At 37.6% G+C, this 20,250-nt stretch overlaps 1 protein-coding gene across 3 annotated transcripts in view; it reads right to left on the bottom strand.

Moving 5' to 3' along the window:
- Window positions 1–20,250, bottom strand: part of LOC148950029 (uncharacterized) — an 82,046-nt gene that overhangs the window by 24,420 nt on the left and 37,376 nt on the right. Inside the window, exon 1 of one of the 3 annotated variants that reach the window (XM_089092080.1) lies at window positions 377–502. The exons of the other annotated variants lie outside the window; for them this stretch is intronic. The gene's annotated coding sequence lies outside the window, so the exon portion shown is untranslated. Of the gene's footprint in view, window positions 1–376; window positions 503–20,250 lie in introns of those variants that run through there. 3 annotated transcript variants of the gene reach the window in all.

Raw genomic sequence — 20,250 nt, 5'->3', positions numbered from 1 at the left:
ACAAGTGGCCGAGAAAAAACTGAAAGCCAGAAGGCTGCACCTTTCTCCGCCGTATGTGCCCAGGACATTTTTTTAATTAAATAAAAAAACAAGTTTTTCGACATTAAAACGAATAGAAATTATTCCGTATATGAAAGGGGCGGTCCCCTCCTTAACGCCTCGCTCTTTACGCTAAAGTTTTTTATTGTTTTAAAAAATAAAGTTGTGAGACAGAGTCAAACTTTAGCGTAAAGAGCGAGGCGTTGAGGAGGGGACCACCTCTTTCATATATGGAATAATTTCTGTTTGTTTTAAGTTTTAATGCTGCTCCTTACTTTCAGTTAAAAAAACTTGTTTTTTTATTTACTATTATTATATGTATTATATTATATATTACCTAGTACATATTATATGTACTATAGTATTTTCATTCAGTTCCAAAAAATATTTTATCCCCAGGACTTGTCGAATTACTTGAGAAATGAGGATTAACGAACGCATCTCAGAATTGGAGGGATCATTTGACGTCGTGAACCTGAAACCAAGCATGACATTGAGAAGCATGATCCAAAAACAGACCATGAAAATACAATAGAACTAATACAAACACTAATACAACTAAATGTTTATGAACGTATAAACTGTAGGAAGATCATAACTTTTATGAAACTACCGAATAACAATAAATTAAAGTTCACTAGCGTACATTAAAGTCACAACATCGTGACTAATCTAACTCCAAGATTTTAGATATCAGTGCACTCATCATTAGATTTAGTTATATTCTGGAGCTAATTAGAGTCAACACCAGGCTTCAATTTATTCAGCTTCTGTAGAATTTTAGTAAGACCAGTCAACCAGAGAGCGTTATTACCTTGTGGTGGCGCAATGGGATTTATATCCATAATACAAGACCCTGAGTTCGCAAATGCATTTACATAATAACCCAAAGAAGAAGAAAAAGAAAGAATCTCAATCGGATAAGACCTTTAGTCACAGGATATTGGGTTCGAGCCTTGCCCTTGATGATGATCTCGGCCTGGCAATTATGGTTCAATCCCAGCTGACGCAGGGCCTGGAATTGCATGTCGATTATGTATTAACGTCTCCAAACAAGAAGAACAGGAAGGTTTTTGCCCTAACTAGACTGAACGAGCGAATTAGCTAAGATCTCGAGGTTAGGCAAATATCGATATTAGCTAGAACGCATTGCGAGTGGGCTTGTACCTAATCGATAAACTGTATAGAATAATCACGTAAGAATAGACAAGAAGATGCAATGCTGGTGTTTGGTATAATCCATCAGTCTTGCAGTAAAAGATATATAGCAGAGTCTATATTTATACTTGCTTGTGTTTCTGAGCATAGACAGTGTTTTCATATATATTTTATCATAAAGCTAGCCAAATTGGCTTTAAGGGTTCAGAATAACCATTTTTGTACTTTTGACGTAGACAATCCTTTGTCTGTCACCGTACAAAGCTATTTTGGGACTAAAGTTAACAAAAACAAATGCAGAGTTAATCAATTTGGCGTCTAAACTTTTTAAATGCCGTATCTGGGTCTTTTTCATTTTTTAATCGAATAATACCCCTGTATCAGGACGTAGGCTCAGAAAAAAGGAGGGTGGAGGCAAGGCCGTACCCAGGATTTATGTCGGAGGGGGTTTTACTCAAAGATTTTTTTGGGGTGGGGTTTACATAACAAAACCCTAAAAAAACGCATACAAAATTTGTTTATATCCATTTTTGTTACGTTTTTACGAGTCAAAAAAACATTTCGGGTTGGGTTCAGACCCCCCTAGCCCCCCTCTGGGTACGGCCTTCGACGGAGGGCAGAAAGGCATGTATCTGTTTTCATCCGAAGCAGCTTCTACTTTTTCCCTTGTAAGCAGTCATGTAAACCTAACAATCATGTCAGAGTTTGCGTTTTTTTTCATCAATGGGGTGGATTTTCCAAATGCTTTTCGTTGGAACCTTTTGTAGGATAGTAGCTACTTAAATGATCGTATCACAAAAGATACGTTTAAAGAAAAATTGCATGAGTAGTTAATGCACCAACGCCAAGCAGTTTCAACATTGGCCGAAAATAAGATTCCAGAATGATTCACAGCTGTCAAATTTAAAGGAAACGATAGTAGAAGTGCTTTCCTATGCCAGGATTACATACTTCGAAGAAATAAAAACTCGGAAAGCTTCTCTAACGACTTATTTACATAACAAAGTAATTTAATTGAAAAGGTATTACACTACCCTTTAAATACAGTTATTGACAGGGTTCTTAAAAAAACCTACATGTGTATCATGAACGAGCAGGTTAAGTGGCCTAAGCACGTCCTCCAGATTGCCAAGAACCTTGTTTATAGGTCAGCATACACCCTTGAGGAGGAGCTTCAGACCTGTAATGACCTAGGATGTCATGAATGTAAGATTATTCTTATAATTTATCATATTTTACATCCAGTTCTACAATTTATTATTTTTTGTATTATTTTCAAAATCCACCATGCAATCATACTTTCAGCAGCAGCATGACTAGGCGTCTTTCCGCCTCGCATCTGGAATTCAGATGTAACGTGGGAATTTGTTCAACGGTATGCTCCAACAACGTAACTCTGAAGTCTGAATACAAGCCTTTCCTAGAATAGTATTACTATATTGAGTCTACAACAAGTTAGGGGAAAAGCTGGGTGTCCAATATTAGATCGGGATAAGATAATGGAAAACCAGACAAACAGGGACGTAGCTCCAGCATTTTTATTGGGGGGGGAGGAGCAAGAGGGTTCAAAATCCGGAGAGTCAAGGGACAAGGACCATGCAATGATTTTTCTCCAAGTTATTGGGGAACAACAGTCCCCTTTACCGCCCAACCCTTGAACGACGCCTCTGGAAACAAAATATTTGGGGAGCTACACGCTAGAGGAGTAGCTGCGAACGCGTATTTCCCTGGAATGTGTCTTATGGGCTGGGACAACATAATGGGAAACATGAAATAAGAAATATTTGGGTTTCTTGTGAGATAGCCGAAGCAGAAGCTATAAGTGAATCGCGATAGAGGAGGAATATTTGCCAGTTAGTCTGTATGGGTTGCTACCCTGAAGCTCTACGGATTAAGTGACAGGATCAGTTTAGTTACAGTTATCCTACAAAGAGAAAGATAAGTGAGAATAAATGATGTCATGTGCTAGTTTTGACTGGCTTTTGGTTTACGCTGCCGTGTATGTTGAAGCGCTTGATAATGGTAATATTCTTGGTTCTCTAAACTGCTTCAGCAGACACATCGCTCTACAAGCATGTCCTGTAGTCGGTTGCAGATTACAATTTAGTGGTTAGCAGGATAAGCAGCCCTCGTGATACGGAGGTACACTCAGTTTGACGGCCACAGGTAGCTTAAAACCAAGTGTCATTTCCGTAAGAAAGACCCAGGGCTAAGTCCTGGCAGTACAAAATATATGTGTTACCATAATGTTTACTCTTTAAAAATACTTTCAGGCTTAAACATCGACTATACCCATAGGTGGAAACAGGTAAGTCTTGGATAGAAATGTATGACGTAATTTCGACCAAGAAGGGAGGAAAAAAACCTAAAGCGAATATTTTCAGACTCGACTTTTTCTTGTTTGACCAATTTTGGGGTATCACATATTCTTGTTTATTGCGGATACAGACGACACCAAAAAAAGACCGTATGTATGTTTTCACATGACACTTCTTTAACTAGCCCAAGAAATAAGAAAGAGTTCATAAAACATGTTCCAGGTAATTCATGGGGTCAATTTTACCACACAAAGAGCTTCTACCCATCTATCTAGTCAGAGAAAATAACCAATACAAGGAAGCTACATTGCTCTTTACTAAGCACACCCAACACGGGGCAAAACTACACTTCCTAATCTATTTATTTTGTCACTTTCGCTGATATGACTAAATACATATGAATAAATATAAATGTGGAAATATGGGTGAATTGTATCGACTAGAATAAAACTAAATTTTTGAGAGTCTAGAATTATTTTTCTTTTAAATTCAGAGAGAAAGAGAACTGTCTCTTAAAATAAGCAGACATAAGAAATCAAGAAAAATCAGGTAATAAGACGACACATCTTTGGTCTCGAAATCCCCCACCAAAAAAAATCACTTAACAGCTCGAAACGCCCGTGTTCACCTAAGTCGCTGTGCACACACATCGCTAGGTTCGTTTTAAGCCTTAAATAAGGAAACTCTGGGATATTGCGTCACAAAACAATTGAATATTGCTTGCAGTGTTACAGAAGAAAAAAGGATTTAAGAGCCACTCGGCAATGGAGCTAATTGTTAATAATTTGCATTATCATGGTAGCATAAGACTTGAAATACGATAACTATTTGGTGGTTAAAGCATAAAAATAACCACAATTAAACTTTCGTGCAGCGGCATTATATTCCCATATTGTATTGTTTGAGCCTTCAATTTAATTCAATGAAATAATAGTGGCGTAGCTTCTTTTCTTCTTCAAGAACTACTAAATTCTCAGTGGGTATTGTTCAGAATCCACGCTAGAAATTATTCTAAGTTCCTCAAGGAATTAGGAAAATTCTCCTGTTGGTTGATGGAGGAGATTGTTGCAAGTGCAATTTAGGTTATAATTTGTCTTGCACGGACAAGGGAACTCATCTCAAGAAGGGCACTGCTTTGAAAACAGCAAAAAGGTAAATATATAGAATTTAAAAGTAATTAGAGGGGTAATGGTATTCAAAACCAAAAATTTTGGGGGAGGGTGTAAAAGCAAGAAGTCCCCTCCTAATCTCAGACTGCTTGCTCAGGTGAGTTTGTAATACTAGTGGTATGTAAGTTTATATCTACTGGTCACTATGATACTGTTTTCTTGGCCGAGGCATTCCTCCACACGAAGCGGAATCCAGGCCAGTCTATTTGCTACAGCTTCCAGATTTTCTTACATTTTACTGTGCCTTTCTTTTATTATTTTAGAGCGGAGAACGTTTCCCGGCTCCCATATTTGCTTTTATGTTCACAATATAGACACCAAACTGAATTCCAAAAGCTAACTTTGACTCTTTTCTTAACACAAACATAACTAATAGTTGAAATTGAGAACAGAAAAGGAGAACAGAAAAATAAGAGAAAAATAAGAGAACAGAAAAAAGTAGTTAAAAGTCTCATTTGCACAGAATATAGAACAACATTTAGAATTTACAGGTGTTTTCTTCCTCAGCACTCGAAACAGATGGTTTTTCAAGATTCTAATTAGCCAACTCGTGCAAAAGATGGGAAGATGAAAAGGGTAGGAGAACCTTTTAAAAATTAATGGGGTCTCGAAAAGGGAGACGATGTCTGGGGTGAAAAATATCTATTCAGCCAGATGGATTCACGGACGACTACGTAATTTGAAAGCAAAATTGAGCAATTCCGCATCCAGCAAATGTAGATTTCCAACAGAATGCAAAGCAAATACGAAAAGCCTGGGACCTAGGGGGTCAGCGGATTTCATAAAGGCGGGAGGGGGAAGGATCCTATTGTTTCAAAAATTGTTTGTTTTTTCCAAGAAAAGGCATGATCCAGGGCGAATGCAGGATTTTTGTTCGGGGTGGGTTAAAAGAAAAACTTTTAAAAATGCATAAAAAATCTGTTTATATATATTTTTGTTATATTCTTACGAGTATGACAAAATTTTTGTGCGGGAAGGTTCAAACCTGATACCCTACTCCCTTGGATACAGCCTTGGCCATTATTCTTTGAAAAAATCTCAGAAGGCTACAACCTAAGGTACATATAATTTTATTAGAAGTAAATTATTAGAATTATTAGACTTATGCAAATAGAATCCAAAGCAAAGATGGAAAGAAGAAAAAAATAGACGGGTTTCTTGGGAGGGAGAGATCTAGCGTTTTAAATTGTCCCGATATCTTCTCAAATACGTATGCGTAGTCTATTAAGATCATAGATGACATTAATTCTATGTACAAAGGTCACCATCGTATGTGCATTAATGATACTAATATTATTTCAAAACAGGCATAAATGCTTTAAATATAGTTACAGTCAATTTTATACATTTCACATAAGGCTGCACGTTCAATTGTAACCTAAAAAGGGTTGTAGTTCATCGGTTGTTTTCCACAACAAAACCAAATATGAGTCAAAGATTTTGTTCTCGTTTCCGAGAGCTTTGGAATCAAATAGTTCGTGCTACCGAACTGTAAGTAAGGAGCGACCCGGCTCAATAGTAACCGAAACTCTAAAAAAAACAACGGAATTTCCATACTAATGGATACACCAAAAGAATTGTATTTCTATGCTGATTTCAAATATGTAAGTTTAATTCAGTTTAGTCTTCACATTAAAGGTTACAAGCCTGAGAAAATTTACCTTATTTTCGAAAAAAGGTGAAAACACCCCCTAAAAGTCATTGAATCTTAATGAAAATCACAACATCAGATCCGACGAATCAGAGAACCCTACTGTAGAGGTTTCAAGCTGCTATTGGAATTTTGTATTTTTTTTTCCAGAAGAAAGATCACGGATGCGTGTTTATTTGTTTGTTTGTTTTCCCTAGGGGTTATCGTAGCCTATCGACCGATCGTATCGAAAGTGGTCCTAGAATATCGGTAAAGGGCTCATTCAAACGGAAATTAAAAGTTATAATGTCCTTTTTAAGTGACCAAAAACTGGAGGTTAACTAGACCCCCTCTCACGCCCCATTTTTCTCAAAATCGTCCGATCAAAATTTCAAGATAGTGTAAAGTATTTGGAACGTAAATTCGAGAAGGCTTTTCCGGCGTCTCGTTTCTTAGAGATTTGGCCATGTATATGTCAACGAGAACAGTCCAGGGGGGCTTTTGGGACTAAAGCTAGTCGTGGGAAAGGGGTCCGTTCCCAGGCATGGTTGAACAACCAATAGCTGGAACTTCCGTTCCAGGAAAGTTACATTCTTGGCTCAGTTCAAAAGGCAGTCCATCTTTCGCCTCCGTCGTAGCTAGTTGTTCTTGTGCTACCTTATTTTCTCTATGTGTATTCTCACGTTATTTAATAAAGACCATGTACCAACGTTTATCGTCTATCTTTGGAATTTACGTAAACCATCACATCTGCCAATATAAAAATGTATAAGGAAAGAACTTAAATAGAGGTTTACAGAGTGGTGACAGCAGAACTTTACCGAGTAGTGGCAAGCGGTTAAAACTAGTGGAGCATATATCACTAGGGGAAAACCACCAAGTGACATTTGAGTGACCGTTATAAGTACTTACGACATCTTATGCTAAATACTGGCAACATATTGAAGGGCTATTTCGCCCACTACCAAAATTGATTGTGCTATTGAGTCGCAAATACTACAAAAGACTGATAAAAAGACATCGAAATGTTGCGAGATCTTGAACTTTTTTCTATTCAAAGCGCCTTCTTGAGAAACACTTTCTTTTAAATGAACATTTTGAAATCGGCTGTTACACAATGCCCAATATGGATTTCCTCGCGATAGCTTCTACATACTAATTCAAATTTCTACAATTGAAAGTCTCCGGTTGATTTCTACCTTCACTTAGCCATTCTACGTTTGGTTTTTTTTTTTACATGATTTTATACAGTCGACGTGTGATCTACATTTGACAGATTCCAAACAAAATTTAACATTTTTGAATTCGATAATCGAAAATTAATTCTCAATTGTGACTCCATTTGACGCTAGTGATTTAATTGAGACCAACTGCAATTGGATGTAAGACAGACGACCTTTCGTAAGTGATTTAGCACGACTAAACAACCCAGTAAATTTTATTATACCCTTCTTGTTAAAGGTGAAGTTTATTGCCCAAAACCTGTCGTCCGTAATTAAAGAGCTGTGTTTAAAACAAATATTTAAATTTTTTGAATAACTGCTTTTCAAATTTTAATCTCAATATGTCAGTTTTTATTCCTATTCTCGATCCGGCGGAAACTGGATATAACAAAAAGGTTGCTTTTGATTTTGTAAAACAGTGGAGGGGAGATGGCATATCTCCACCTCTTTTATTTGACTCAAATGATCCTAATTTCGATCAAGATGAACTTTATGATTACCTTCAAAAGATCAAGACCTGGGTCCCAACAAACCCTCCAACTCCCCTGAGCACCACCCCAATTAATCCTCCAATAGAACAGCCTCAACAGTCCCAAGTAATAGGATCGCTAATTGACCCTTTTTTTAGTAATAACGCCACTCACAAAGTCAGAAAGTGGAAAAATAATTAAGTTTGTTACAAAATTTGTTACAAAGTTACAAAAATTGAGTTTGTTGCAAAGTTAAAAAAAAATTTTTTTCAGTTGTTGTTAAATTGGTCTGATTCAAAAGCTTTGCGCCATTTTTGGCCCATGGTTTGTTTCGCTCCTTTTTTGGGAATCTGGATCCCACGATTATAAAATTGGCAAGTTTAAAAGGTGGATTACTTGTAGTATATACCCCAGGCAAAATAGTAGGCAAAATGGTTGCAGGGTTTGTAGGCGTGGCTCAATTTAAGGAAAAAGGTATATCTATTCTATAGAAGGATGCAAAGATTAGGAAGGTCATTTAGGGTGTCCTTAGAAGCCAGGGATGAGGATGTAGTTCTTGGAAGATTTGCTCTAAATTTATTCAAGGAGTGGATCAGACCGTCCTACAAACGGTATTTGTTAGAGAATAGTATAGAATTTTTTTTTGTTTAGGTGATGCGTATAAGGTTGCAATACAATATGAACAGATAGAACAGATAGTGGGGAAAGGAGACACGTCTTCTTTTTACGATGAATTTCTTTCTGCGCTGACGAGGGTGAAATTTGGACTCAATGATAATGAGAAGGCACTGCGAGATGGTACTGATTCCTCGCAGGGTGGTTTGGCTACCCAGGAAAAGGGAGCTGGTTTTGAAGTCCCGTGGGATGGTACTGATGCCTCACGGGATGGGTTTTTGTTGCACTGCGAGATGGTACTGATTCCTCGCAGGGAGGTTTGGCGACCCAGGAAAAGGAAGCTGGTTTTGAGGTCCCGTGGGATGGTACTGATGCCTCACGGGATGGTTTTTTTTGGTGGCACTGTGAGATGGTTATGTTGACACTCCGGGCTGTTGGGCGACACCGTAACTGGGTGCGGGTGGTATGGTACCTTGGTAGGTGACGTAGTACTCAGTGGATGGTTTTTTTTTGTGTCGCAGCGATTTTTGACATAGGACTAGGAGGGCGCTGTGGCTAACCCGCACAAGGCCGCTGGGGGTAAGGTCATGTGGGATGGTACTGATGCCTCTTGGAATGGTTTTTTTTGGTGAACTGAGAGATGTGACTGATGCCTCGCAGGGCGGTTTGGCTACCCAGGGAGAGGGAGCTGGTTGTAATGTCTCGCGAGATGAGGTTGATGCCTCACGGGATGGCTTTAATGCGTAGCGCTAATAGTTATGTAGAGATATCAACAATAGTACTGCCATTTGTCGAACCATAAGTTAGTAGAGCAAAACCAAATAGGTCAAAAGCGAGGTGTTCCATAGCAATAAAACACCGAGGATTTTATTGGGAATAATATCTTAACGTCATTGCTGCATGGTATGATTTTTATAGTTTGCAACTTCATTTATTTGTCGCTGGTATTTTCAGGATTAATTAGCCTTTCCCGGTCATTCCTTTTGCCCTAATTCAAAGTTTATACATAATCCCAACTTTCCTTGTCCTCATCAAGTTCAGGGGTATGGGGAACAAGTCTATTTTAAAGTATACAAAGAAAAATGAAGTGTTAAAATATCCAGTTTCCGACTACTGTTATTGGTGTGGTTCGTTTATACTGTATAAATTTTTACTTATGCAAGTATTGTGTAGTGTTTATATTATGTAATTCTTTACTAGTTTATGCTGAAGAATGTTAGTAGGTAAGAAGTGAATAATTTGGGAAGGGTGTTGAATGTTTTGAATTCAATTAAAGTTTGAGGGTTTAATGAGAAGGGGATAAGCCAAATTTAGGAAATTTAACTTAAAACAGGGGGGAGAATCTGTAAAGTATTTGGAACGTAAATTCGAGAAGGCTTTTCCGGCGTCTCGTTTCTTAGAGATTTGGCCATGTATATGTCAACGAGAACAGTCCCGGGGGGCTTTTGGGACTAAAGCTAGTCGTGGGAAAGGGGTCCGTTCCAAGGCATGGTTGAACAACCAATAGCTGGAACTTCCGTTCCAGGAAAGTTACATTCTTGGCTCAGTTCAAAAGGCAGTCCATCTTTCGCCTCCGTCGTAGCTAGTTGTTCTTGTGCTACCTTATTTTCTCTATGTGCATTCTCACGTTATTTAATAAAGACCATGTACCAACGTTTATCGTCTATCTTTGGAATTTACGTAAACCATCACATCTGCCAATATAAAAGGGCATATAGAAAGAACTTAAAAAGAGGTTTACAGAGTGGTGGCAGCAGAACTTTACAATAGCCATTTTGCTCATCATAGTTGAAAGATCGAATAACTATGCCTTTGGATACATCATGACCCCCCCCCCCACCGCCCCTGGAGAAAGGTATTTAAGTTACAAACTTTACATTTTACGGCTGGGGGGCAAATTTTCTGGTGGTGGGATTTTCCAAGGGGATAATTTTCCATGGGGAGGGAAGTGTACACGGGTTGGATTTTTCAAGATATACTTACCGCTAGGGAAATTGGTTAGAGTTCCTATATAAAATTCTTCTTATATCTTGCTTTCTCTTCACCAACTCAATTTTACGCGTGGAGATGTTCAGGGTAATTGTCCGGGGTAAATTTTCAGCAGGATTGGATTGTCTAGAGATTAAATCCGTGGGGAGGGGGCATTTTTGAATGGAGGTGTAGCCAGATTTCCTGGCATTATTTAAAAAATGACCAGAAATTAAATTAAAATAAAAGAAGTCTTTTCAGCTGAAATTAAGGAGCAACATCAAAACAAAAACCAACAGAAGTTATTACGTATATGAGAAGGGTTGCTCCTCCTCAATACCTCCCTCCTTATGCTAAATTTTAAATTATGTCCCAATTCGTTAAGAATGATTCCTGAAACACTATGTTCGTTTAATTAAGACAATACGAACCTTTTTTTAAGTACTAAAAAAACGTTAGCGTTAAGAGCGAGGTGTGGAGGAGAAAGGCAACCCCCTTCATATGCGTAATAATTTCTGTTCGTTTTAATGTTGCTCCCTGTTTTGTTGTATTTAATCGGTGAAATAAAGCCAATTGCAGACCGTTTGGTGCACAAAACCAAGTGGACATAGTCATTCCAATTCCACTGTTGGTGCCTCCTAGTGATCGAACCTGATATTTCTTTGCTTGCGATCTGCCAAAAAGTGTAGCCGTGACTCGTCAGTCTGGACTCTTACTTTTAGACAAATTCCCACGAAGCATCTGAATTTCAGATACCCGGTGAGGAGGAAAAACACTTGGTCCTGCTTTAAGTAGGAGTGTAGCGGTGAGCGACTTGTAAAATAAAACATTCTTCCGTTTACTGCAGTGGTATAGAAGGGGGGGCATGTCCCCCTAGATTTTGAAAAATGTCTTTTTGTGAGTATGTTCATTGGAAAATGCCATTTCGGTATTTTCATTGAAAAAGGGCACACCCCCCCCCCCCGTCTGATTTTATACTTCACGTCAAACTCTATAAATGTTTTTGAATCGACACCATTGGTTTCCTGAGAAATTCCTCCAAATATTTCACCGTTTGTGTTGAGTAAATCGCTGTTTGTTCGCGTGCGGAGGTAGCCTTCATATACCGGATGAGTACCACACAGATTAGTGAAAGGATATTATGATTATACGGAATAAGATTTGAACTTAACAATAGATTTCCCAAAAAATTAATGCATCTGGTTAGTTTTTTGTTTACCAGTCGGGACCAAATGAGAAAACGGTCCTTTATTTTTGTCGAAACTCGACAAGAACATAAAACAGACAAAATGCAGGATAAACATCAGAAATTTTGTCAGAATCTGGAGGGAGATTCTCTCCTCCATAAGGGCTTATTTGGGGCTAAGGCTAACTCTTTTGGAAGCAAACCTCCCCATAGAAAAATTCGCTTACCCCTGCGAAGATGTGGGTATTTTCACCTATACAGTATATATATATATATATATATATATATATATATATATATATATATATATATATATATATATATATAAACTACTATTACTGCTACTACATCTACTAACAACTCACTGCAGCACCAAGCCACCTGAGGCCAACACAGCTATGCACGGTCCTCCTCCACCCCACTCTATTCAAAGCCTCCCTCTTCAAACCCACTCACAAAGTTCTCATTTCCTTAATATCTTTCTTTATGACGTCCTCTCACCCCAGACGGGGACGACCTGCTTTCCGTTTAACCCTAGATGGTTGGCCGAAAAGAACAATCTTCGGCAATCTGTCATCCTTCATCAGCACAACATGCCCTAACCACCTCAACCTTTCTTTCACTATAGACCTAGAAAGCGGTCTTGAGCCACATTTTTCGTATAGCCTATTGTTTGAAATACGGTCAGTCAGCCGGGTACCCACAACAATCCTTAAGCAATTTCTCTGGAAAACATTTAGAAAATCTTCATCCGCTTTTCGGAGCGTCCATGCTTCAGAGCCATATTTGACCACTGTCATCACTGTAGCTTCTAAGATTCTAATCTTGGTTTGCAGATTTATCTTCCTATTCTTCCAGACTTTTTTTTAACTGTGAACAAACACCCTGAGCCTTGGCTATTCTATTTTTAACATCTTCACTGCTCCCACCATCTTTACTAATAATACTACCAAGGTAAGTGAAGCTGCCCACCTGATCAATCTTTTCATTACCCAACGTCACCTTTTCATCTTCACTTATTCCTAGCCTTAGTGACTTAACCGCAGCAGTGTTATTCTCGTACATAGCACTAATCACTTTAATGTATTTGTCTGGTATACCATACAAGGATAAAACCTTTATTAAAGCTCCTCTATCAACAGAATCGAACGCTTGCTCATAATCTATGAAACTGAGGGCCAAAGGTGTTTGAAAACTTAGGCACTTCTCAATTATTAACCTAAGAGTGAAAATTTGGTCAACACATCCTCTACCTTTTCTAAAACCGCACTGCTCTTCTCTTAAAACTTTGTCTACGGCATCTCTCAGTCTAAAAAGTATCATATTGCTAAGCAATTAGCTACCTACAGAGACCAGAGTAATGCCACGATAATTACCACACTCACTTTTATCACCTTTCTTATAAAGTGGCTTAATTAAGGTTTTCCTAAAATCGTTAGGTACTGCCCCTTTTTCAAAAATCATATTCATAATCTTCAATAACTTATTTCTAACCTCAGAGCCACCATATTTAAGAAACTCATTTACTACCCTATCAGCACCTGGAGCCTTATTACTCTTTAATCCTTTTAGTACTGTTGCTAATTCCTCCTCACAAAACAAATCTTCCTTCACATCCAAGGTATCACAAACTTTTTCATTTTCCTCTATATTTTTTCCTGCAACTCTATCTCGGTTAAGCAAATTCTCAAAATGTTCGGCCCATCTCGCTTTAGCTTTTTCCTTATCGCTAATTGCCACCCCATTCCTATCTTTTACTGGGACAAGTCCGGATTGACTACTGCCTCTCAATTTGTTAACGTGCCAGTACAATATTTTACTATTATGCCGTCTAGCTGCATCTTCTAAATCTTCGGCAATTTTATCCATGGCCTCCACTTCACACCTCCTTAGTTCATATTTCAATGCTTTCTCCAATTCCTTTACATTTCTTTTGTTTTCATGCGATCTATCACTCAGATAATTCTTGTACAAGTCCTTTCTCCTTTCTATTAAAGATAAAGCTTTTTCACTAATATTCTTAGCTGCAGTTCTAGCTTTCTTCCCTAATACACCTTCAGCAACTTCACAAATTATTTTTCTAAAATTATTCCAACCATCTTCCACGTTATCAAATTTTAAACTTTCAAGTTTAGTATTCAACTGTTCCTGGAAAGTTTCTCTCAAATTCTCATCCTGGAGTCTACTAACATCATAACTTCGAGGGAGGTAGTTACCCTTCCGATATTTCAGCTTTAAATTAACCCTTGACACTACTAGATGGTGATCTTTACTTTTAACATCAATAACAGCACTCCTATATACTCTAGTATCTTGTATTGATCCTGCCAGTCTTCGGTTTACTATAGCATAATCAATAAGGTTTGCTGTCTTACCATCACGTGAATACCATGTTAGCTTATGAGCCATTTTATGACCAAACACCGTATTGGTTATAACTAGACTGTTATACCTACAAAATTGAAAAAGTCTGTATCCATTACTTTTTTTTTTTCCTAAACCAAATTTACCTAAGTTGGGATACCGTCTGTCCTTATATCTACCAGCATGGGTATTGAAATATCCCAGCAATAAAATAATATTTCTACCTGGGACCTTGTCTATTTGATCCTGTAACTGTAAGTAAAATTCATCTGAGTCCCTAGTATCTCCATCAGTCGATTCTACAGGGGTCTATACTACTATAACTGATACCCTGAACTTTCTAGTCATAAAATGAGCAATTAGTATTATATTATTAATACCTTCCCAGGATAAACAAGACTTAGCAGCTTCCTTATTCATCATGAGCCCTACTCCCTGTCTATGTAACCCATCCTTCCTGCCTGAGTAAACAAATTCTATATCACCTAATTTCATGCTTCCTACCCCTGGGAAATGATTTTCTGAAACTCCTAATAAATCCAGTTCAAATTGTCTGAATTCGTCAGTCAAAATATCGATACTATAGTCATTTTTTAATGTCGTAACATTCCAAGTTCCAATTTTCATGTTCTTTAAATCATTGAAATTTGTTTCGCCTCAGGAAAAGCAATGATCCCGGATACCAGTGCAGGACGGGGATCACATATCTTCTCAAGTCTACACCGAAGTACTTAAGCCGGCTTAGAACCGGACAGCAAGAAGTCCCTGGGACCACCATGAATGGAGTCTTTGTGCAATCCTGGGCCCATCTTGGTCACAGCATAGTTTTCAGCACTTGACGATGCTCTTTTATCAACAAGAGTCAAAATCCTGCACAAACAATCTTAAGCCTATTACCCCTGACTCATTGTATATTCATGCTTACAAATATTATGCTACTACAGGGAGGCAACCCGTAATAGATAAATTAGCTAGGAAGAGGTTTTTCAGCCCAAAGACGCCCATCTAAACATACCAATCCCAGAAGAATTGTTCATTAGTCAGAATCCCGTGCGATTGCTGTGTCGTTTACTAGGCTATAATTTCCTCGAGGGGCGCCACTCCGCAAGTGGGAATAGAGTTGACCGCAAGGTCCCCAGTCTTGCAGGTGCCCCGAAAAGATCGAGGCAACCCTTTGCAGAGGTCGTTGTCCATAGATCTGGATCTTACGCTCTGCCAAAGTTGTCCTCCTATAGAGGATCCTCCCGCGATGGTGTTCTGCATCACCATGCAATTTAACCCACTACTGGGAGAAGGTTTGCAATTCATGGAACTTGTGAACAAACCAGTGGGCCCTTTTGAGTGTACATTTTAGGGGCCTTCTTCCTCCTCCGCCTGTATTTATGACCCCGGGCAAGGGTGCCCCAGATTCTATTATGGACCCCCAGGGACAAGGTCCCCCCTTGGTCCGTGCCTCCTATGGAGATACCCTACATATCTGTAGAGCGTTCCCCTATCGCCACCTGAGGACACGCTGAATGGCCTGGGGGAGGCCAGATAAACGGATCACTTTTGTTTTGCAAAGGCCATAACTCAGTGACATATTTAACCTACTACTTATAAATATACATAACTCACTGACTAGGCCTATATAAGTTATATACAGAAATATGTAACTCAGTGACATATTTAACCTACTACTTATAAATATGTGTAACTCACTGACTAGGCCTATATAAGTTATATACAGAAATATATAACTGAGTGACATATTTAGCCTACTACTTATAAATATGTGTAACTCACTGACTAGGCATATACGTTATATACAGAAATATAAAACTCAGTTAAATATTTAGCCTACTACTTAAAATATGTGTAACTCACTGACTAGGCCTATATAAGTTATATACAGAAATATATAACTCAGTGACAAATTTAGCCTACTGCTTATAAATATGTATAACTCACTGACTAGGCCTATAAGTTATATACAGAAATATATAACTCAGTGACATATTTAACCTACTACTTATAATTATGTGTAACTCACTGACTAGGCCTGTATAAGTTAAATACAGCAATATATAACTCAGTGACATATTTAACCTACTACTTAAAATATGTGTAACTCACTGACTGCAACCGTAACAAATGTATGAAATGACAACGTTATCATTGAATAAATAAGAGCGAAAAGGTAACGAGAAAATCGGCAAAGCGGATATGGGTAATATTATCAACAAACTTTTGATAAAATTAAAAAAATGATGAGCTTTTAAATAAAAGGAGGCAAATACGACAATACATAAGACGACCACATTATTATTTACTAAATAAGGACGAAGGGGCGCTGTTAGGTAACAAGAAAATCAATGTTAGGTAACAAGGTAACAAGAAAACCGTCAACCCCTCCCCAATCAATATAAAAAAAATTGAATGCGTTTTTTAAAGTTTTTGTAACCCCCTCCCTCTACCCCCAAAAATTCTGGATACGTTCTTGTTGAGATTTAGCCAACAAGGGGGTAGTACTTAGATTTGATTTTCTTAAAAAAATATAACATACCTTCTTTTGAATTACCGTAGTCAATGCAAATTAACACGAAATTTGTCTGGGGAGGGGGGAGGAATAAAAAAAAAATTTTTTTTTGAAGACTTGAATAAGAACTTCCCAAACATTTTATGAAATTTAGGATTATAGGGGGCCAAGATCACCCTTCCTCCTGCGTAGCCTACATCTCTGTCGGGGTTATACAGCCTATAGTTTCAGCGCTTTTAATAAAAAAAAATATAAGCATAGGAAGTTTCGTCAACTAGATATTTTAGAGGCCAAGGTTGTTTTGCCACACTTGTCACGATTTTTGGAATTGACTCGAATCCAAAGGCCTTAAGGCTCGATGGTGAAACAAGAGAACTATTGAGCACAAGTTGATAAACAATACTTTTACCTTCTCGACTTGCTTAAAAACGACAGAAGATTGTAACAATGATAGAATTTTTCTTTCGGTTCAAAAAGGCTGGCTTTATGATCTGAATGGAGCCATGACAATGAAAGTTTCAAAAAAACCGTTTTACGGTATTACTATTAGATAACTTGAAATCAAACAGTTTATGAAAATAATGTGCAAAACCTACGATTGTGTTTTTCAACTCAGAAGTCTAAATACTGTATTATTTTTGCTATAAGTATTGATGCATTTAGGCCATTCAATTAGAAATTAAAAATGTATTAAACAGAAAAGTATTTGGGCATTATATGGGCAGTTACACGGAAACTAGTCACGAACAACCCGTTTTTGACGGGTTAATTCAAGACACCACTATAAAGTAATGGAATGCAGCGAGGTTTTCATTGCGCATACGATATTTAAACTGTTGTTTTTGGGGTTTAGGGGGGGGGGGACTGGTACTTAGGTTAGGTTACTTATTTAATATATGCAATGCTTTACCCCACCCCACCTAATGTGCAAATATATAGCCCAAATTTGTTTATAAACTATTATATATTCATCCTATTTTATTCCATTTCATTAACATTAACCAAACTTGACTTTTTAGAAATGTCCATATAACAAGGCCGTATCCAGGGGGGGGGGGGGGGGGGGGGGGGGCCCCGTTTTCAACCCCCCCCCCCCCCCCGAAATTTTTGACCGAGTCGAAAATTAGTAAAACCTAGGTAAAAATCAGTATAATTAGTCGAAAACTGAGTCAAAAAATTAGTACCCCCCCCCCGAAAAAGTCAAAAATTAGTAAAACCCCCCGAAAAAAAATCCTGGATCCGCCCTTGCCATATAATACCCAAGTACCAAAAGAAATAGAGGATGGTTTTCTGAAAATTAATTTCTTTTTATATGTTTTGTTGTATTTAATATAAAAAAAGACTAAATATAAAACTTGATACCTAACACGAAATTTTATGTGGATATTTTTAAGATTTACTTGAAGGTAACAATTAAAAAATAACTCAAATCGTCTTTTTTGGTGTCGGTATTTCAAGTGTTATTTATTCTAATATTCAGTTGGCAGAATACAAAAAGCGAGTAGAATTACAAATGGCATCAGTATAACCACATTTTTAACATCAACAAATCCAAGGACGTATCCAGGGGGGATAGAAACAAATTTTTGATGCATTTTAATTTTTTTTTGTACCCCCCCCCCCTCACGGAAAAAAACCCTGGATGCGGCCTTGAGCATTTCTGATAACGATTCTCGAACAGTCCCCGGATCTTTTCCGTTATGCGTATCAATTAGCTCCATTACGTAGAACCCCTTGAAACCAAATAAAAAAAAGATATACCACAAATTCGACTAAGTCTAGATTCAGGCTGCATTTTGGTGAAAGATCAAATAAAAGCGGAGCTTTCAACAGGACTAAAGACTTCTTGTCGATCCCCTTGGTGTCTCTGGAGACACGGGATGATCTAAAGTCTAACGGAAATTAAATAAACAGACGCCTTTCTTCAACTGATTGTAAGTAGTGATGTGGGACTATACCTGACCTATGTCATCATCAAAATAGATAACGTTGGCTGAATTCCATAGTCAAGACACTATGTTAGTGTAAAACTCGATTTTGCCATAAATTTCAAAAACTTTAAAGCAGGGGAGTTCACTAAATTTTTTCCGTTCCGTTTAAACCATTGCGCTTTTTCTAAAAAGACTGATTTTTGTTTTGTTTAGAACTAGTAAGGCCAAAAAAAAAAAGAAATTTAGTTTTAAATACAATCAAAGCCGTATCAAGGGGGGTTAGGGGGTTTGAACCCCTTCCCCTCAAAATGTTTGTGCGACTCGTAAAAACGTAACAAAAATGAATATAAACAAATCTTTGGTGCGCTTTTAAAGTTCTTTTTGTAGAATCCCTCCCCGAAAAAATCCTGGATACGTTCCTAAACACTATATTAAATATTTCACAGCAAGGGCATTCGAGGCCTTAACAAGTTGAAAGCCTATGGACCTTGATTTGAAAAAGATCATGGGCATGTTAATCTGCAATCCGTCTGAATAGTTCACATCTTGTTAGAAATAGGAAATGTACAGAAAGTGCAATCGTCTAAGATATTTTTTTTCTCCTTCATGATTTGAAGTGGAAATTCCGAAGATAAATATCTAGGGAGCAAAGCAATCCTTCGTTGTTTCATTTCAAAACATCCTAGGCTGTATCTGTGTCTGTAATCTCAAGCAACATCCTGTTTGCCCGCCGAGGTGCTTTGAGCTAAACCTCTAAAATAATGTTTTGTATCTATTTAATAATAATTCAACAATCATACCAAAATCAACCCATTTGAACCTATATAATGTCCCATTCTTGGCACTTGTTCTTTTTTAATCTTTGAATCAAATTTGAATAATGCATTTATTCGTTTGTAAAGCTTAGAGAGAATAATTTGCAAGCCAATTTCTAATTAAACTTGTAAAATTTAGGCATGCTCCTCTGCACATTATGTTAATAGCCCTTTCAATGATTCTGAAAGTGTTACACTAATTATTTATTACAATGAATACTCTTTGAAATGCATTAGCTATATTTCTATACTGACATCTTAGGAAACTTTTAAGGGACCTTTCTTTTCAGCGAACTTCGGTGCAATTCTTTTCTTATCAATCTTGAGACTAAAATATTCCTTAAGTTGCTTATGTTTCTCATTCAAATGGAAAACAGCTATAACCCAGAATCAATTTTGAGTAAGCTTGTTAGCAACATCTTAAATTTTAAGAGTTGTGAGCGTAGGTTTCAAAATTTAGTACTCTTTTTTGGTTCATTTTAAAATAAGCTTTAGATTGTTAAAAAAAAATCTACATGTCAAATGACGTGACCGTAGACAATAAAACTGTAATCAGGGACGTACAAAGTGGGGGGAGGCGCAGGGCCCACCTGTTTACAATGAAAGATATATGAAGATTAAGCCGTTAAGGTCAAGTTCTACTTTGGAAGACATCTTAAGACTTGCTTGATGGTATCTATAGGGTATTCTTCGTTCATAAAATACACCTGCTTTTTGCAGCTTTTGGATCTACCGCGAATGATTTGGACGCCAATCCCGAGTTGTTTTCAGTTCTCTCTTCTTTGTCACTCATTCAGGACGTTTTTCTTTTAGCGCTCTGGAGCGTAGCCAACAAACGTCGGCGAA

Source organism: Artemia sp. Qi Xiang Cuo, chromosome 7 (assembly GCF_049724085.1).
Source record: "Artemia sp. Qi Xiang Cuo chromosome 7, ASM4972408v1, whole genome shotgun sequence".
NCBI lineage: Eukaryota > Metazoa > Arthropoda > Branchiopoda > Anostraca > Artemiidae > Artemia > Artemia sp. Qi Xiang Cuo.
Note: the sequence above shows the minus strand (reverse complement) of the source record. Positions and strands in the feature narration are given on the sequence as shown.